At 44.8% G+C, this 3982-nt stretch overlaps 1 pseudogene across 1 annotated transcript; it reads left to right on the top strand.

Moving 5' to 3' along the window:
- The first annotated feature begins 3216 nt into the window (after positions 1-3216).
- LOC310841160 (large ribosomal subunit protein eL43 pseudogene) lies at positions 3217-3636 on the top strand (annotated as a pseudogene). The gene has a single exon. The product of its transcript is annotated as a large ribosomal subunit protein eL43 pseudogene (transcript).
- The last annotated feature ends 346 nt before the right edge of the window (positions 3637-3982 follow it).

Raw genomic sequence — 3982 nt, 5'->3', positions numbered from 1 at the left:
GTTCTCACCTGTGGGCTAGTTTAGTGGCAATAGATATTCCACAACTGCAATGAAAACCCAAGCTACCTTGGATTGTTCTATGAAACACTTCAGGCCTTTGTCAATTTCCCCCTCTGCCTATCAGCTTTATGGGGCTCCAGTTGGCATTTCCAACAATAAGATCAATAACCTTTGTGAGGCATTCAGATTAAGGATTCAAAAAGCACAATGCGTGTTCAGACCCAGAGACTTCCCCCTTGAATAAAAACACATTAGACTCAAATTATAGTTTTGGTTTTCAGCAGAATTTAGGCCACAACTTTACTGATTACAGAAAAGTGAGTGGTTGCATAGGTCTGGTTCGACTAGCTCCCTACACCCTTGCAGGTAGCGCTGACCCAGAGCTCTATCATAGGTCAGCCAAGGGTGAACACCTGAGACAGGTGAAAAGCCTGGGAACAGACTCTGTTCACTCCCGTGATGCTCCCCTGGACTCAGGCATGGGCACAACCCCCTTTCAGGGGTTGACCAAACCAAGTTGAGTCCCTGGGTTCCTTTAATGGAATACCCTTCACATAGGGATGGCGAGAGCGTTCTCCCATCCCTATCACATGAACCAGAGCCTATCCTCAACCTTACAAGTTGTGACAAATTGCTACATGGCAGGTGAAACCCAAATGGCCACAGCCAATCAGCCAAGTGGGAAAAATTCCTGCCATGCCCCTGTCCCAACGACAGACGACAAACAATGGCATAGCAAGGTCAATCGCAAAGCCCTACAAGTAGGGAGAGGTGCACGGGTGTTCCGATGCACAAGCCGAAAGAGGAAGCTCTAGGACATGTGCATAGGCATATATAGGTCCCTTGATCCATTTAGACCACGTCCCATTGGCCAGATTACACTCAGCAACGAGGGACCTACCAATTGGGTGTTGTGGCTATCCAATAGACCCACCCACAACCAGGAGGTCAGTCTCCAGGTCTCACCGCAACATGTGCCCTCTTTTAGGGAGGACATGATTTGTAGAGCAAGCGTGGAGAACCTTTGGTCTTCCAGATTTTACTGGACTGCAATTCCCATCAGGCCCAGCAAGCATGGCAAACGGCTAGGTATGATGGAAGTTTCAGTGGGGAACCAGAGGGCTATTGCAAAGATCTCTTGGGACGATGCCATTTCAGGATACTGGTGGGAATCAGCACATCGCAGTGCTTCCCCAAACAACAATGTGCTTCCACTCAAGTGTTCCATAGTTGTCAATGCAAAGAGCTTTGCACTAGCTCATATCAGTCACTTCTTAATATTAACTGTAATAAAGATATTTAACTTAATTTAGTAACAGGAAGACAGAAGAGAAATCCACAGGACCCAGACTAGCTTTCTCATTTGCTAGTTTTCATTGCAGAGCAACCTGGCACTATGAGATCCACTCGTACTTTGGCAGATCAGATCAGGTCCCTATGGCTATGTGGTAGACCGGAAGAGGGAATAGCCTGTAAACACAACCCCTCTTCCACCTAGCCAGTCCACTCATTGCCACCATATATCCCCTGTCCACAATTACCTTGACTAGGCCACTCCTTTTGAATGTTTCCATCAGAATTTTGCATCAGCGAATGGCTCCTTCTTCTCTAGGCTTTCCTTACCTGTTTGTCTATCAGCTGTCAGTGACTTCCTCCCTTCTTTAAAAAGTGCTGAGACCTCCAGTGTTTCCCCCAGGTGCATGGGCACTGAGGAAGAATGCTAAGATTTGTCAATTCCTTTAGCATCCATTTAGGATTATTGTCAACGTCTATAAATCCATAAGCAAGCTATTCCTTTGAGACTAATTCTCTTTGATGGGTGGTGCAGCCGGGTCACCCAGCAGGAAGAAATCTTGTTGGTCCGTATTATAGATGTGGCAGCTCAGGCGCATTCTTGCTTTCTGTGATCTTCCTGGTATTCATTTGCTGCTAGGAAGGATAACCTTTTTCTTTGCCTTTGTATGTTGGAGAAGACATCGACTCTCGACCCCATCTTTGGATTCCTTCCCCCCTCACCACCTGGGTACAAAACGTTATCTCACAAGGCAGCTGTGGGGATGGCAAGCTTCTCTTTAGCAGTTTATAGAGCATTCATTTTAAAAACCCTCTATCTTTAAAAACAAACAAACAAACAAACAAACAAACAAACAAACAAACAACAACCTCTAAAATCTGGAAATGCCAATAATCAAATTGTATTGGGGAGAAAATGAAGTTAGCATCTAAAAAAACAGCTTGGGAAATGGTCAGTGGAAAGGGTTTGGATGTTGACGGTGAGAATTTTGTGTTCCTGCAAACATGCTACAGTAGGTTGAATCCAAGTAAAAGTAGACCCACTCATAGTCCTTAATTTGAGTAACAGAATGATCCAAATCCCGGTGGGGTGTGGCAGAGCACTGGAGCTACCATGGCAGCAAGAGTCCTGTTGCTCATGTGGACTAAAGCAGAAGGCAAAGGATGCTCTAGACCAGTGTTTTTCAAGCTTTTTCCAACCGTGGCCCCCCTTCTGACCTTGTTTCCTTCCTGTGGCTCCCCTGTCCAACTGGGAGAAAGGTAGCTATTCAAATGTTTTGTTTGCAAATAGAACATGTTTTATTTATATTTTTTATAACTTATACAAAATGCAATTACATAAAAAATTATACTTTTATTTCTTGATCCATGGGACCTTTGTGCTTGATGACCAGAAACAAGCTTCTTAAAATCTGGTTCTATTGCTGTGAGGGATAACCAAAGATCACCTCTGTGTCCATTATGTTCATTCTACTTCTCTGTTTTCTATTTTCTCCACTTCTGTTTTCTTTTTTTCTTTTCTCAATCACTTCCCTGTTTTCTTCATTTCTCACTTCCCTCTGTGGCCCCCTATTCTTGTGCCGTGCCCCCTCCATTTACGTTATTTTCACCTGTGGCCCCCTTGGAATACCCCACTTTCCCTTTGAACCTCAAGGCCTCACAGAACTGCACCAAATCTGCAGGTGGTGGGTGCCATCTGAGAAGAGGCATCTCCTCCACCCCCTTATTTTCTAGGAATTTCCTAGGTAGGAATTATTTTCTAAGATGGTTCCTGCTGCAACAAGTATTGTTGCCATCCAGACAAAATGAAGTATGAAGTTAAGATGAGCAGAAAGGGATTGTGGGGGGAATCATAGATCTTGTCACAGAACCATTTAGCTCACTCTCCCTGCGGCCTGCGGTGGTAACAAGATGGCCAAATGAACCAAGAATGTTGAGATTGTGGGTAAAAATGGTACCCAATACGGCGCTTCCCTGAAGAAAATGGTGAAGAAGATTTAAATTAGCCAGCATGCTAAATATACTTGCTCCTTCTGTGGCAAGACCAAAATGAAGAGGAAAGCTGTGGGTATCTGGCACTGTGGCTTTTGTATGAAAACAGTAGCTGGTGGCACCTGGACATACAACACCACTTCAGCGGTGATGGTGAAATCTGCCATCAGAAGACTGAAGGAGTTAAAAGACCAGTCGAAGCATATTTTTGTTCCACTGTTACTCTTCCTCTACAGTTCATGTCCTTATTGTCAATTAAAGGTGGTTGTGACTCTTGAGAGTCCCATGGACTGCAAGAAGATCAAACCTATCCATTCTGAAGGAAATCAGCCCTGAGTGCTCACTGGATGGACAGATCCTGAAGCTGAGGCTCCAATACTTTGGCCACCTCATGAGAAGAGAAGACTCCCTGGAAAAGACCCTGATGTTGGGAAAGATTGAGGGCACAAGGAGAAGGGGACGACAGAGGACGAGATGGTTGGACAGTGTTCTCGAAGCTACCAGCTTGAGTTTGACCAAAGTGTGGGAGGCAGTGGAAGACAGGAGTGCCTGGCGTGCTCTGGTCCATGAGGTCACAAAGAGTCGGACACGACTAAATGACTAAACAACAACAACAACAACAACAAAAGTGAACATTGAACAGAGAAAAAAGAACCATTTAGCTCTGGACTAGATACCTTTTATAACCCATACACTG

This window comes from Podarcis gaigeae (assembly GCF_964106915.1).
Source record: "Podarcis gaigeae genome assembly, chromosome: 3".
Classification (NCBI taxonomy): domain Eukaryota; kingdom Metazoa; phylum Chordata; class Lepidosauria; order Squamata; family Lacertidae; genus Podarcis; species Podarcis gaigeae.
The sequence above is the reverse complement of the archived record's forward strand: the minus strand, read 5'-3'. Positions and strand labels throughout refer to the sequence as shown.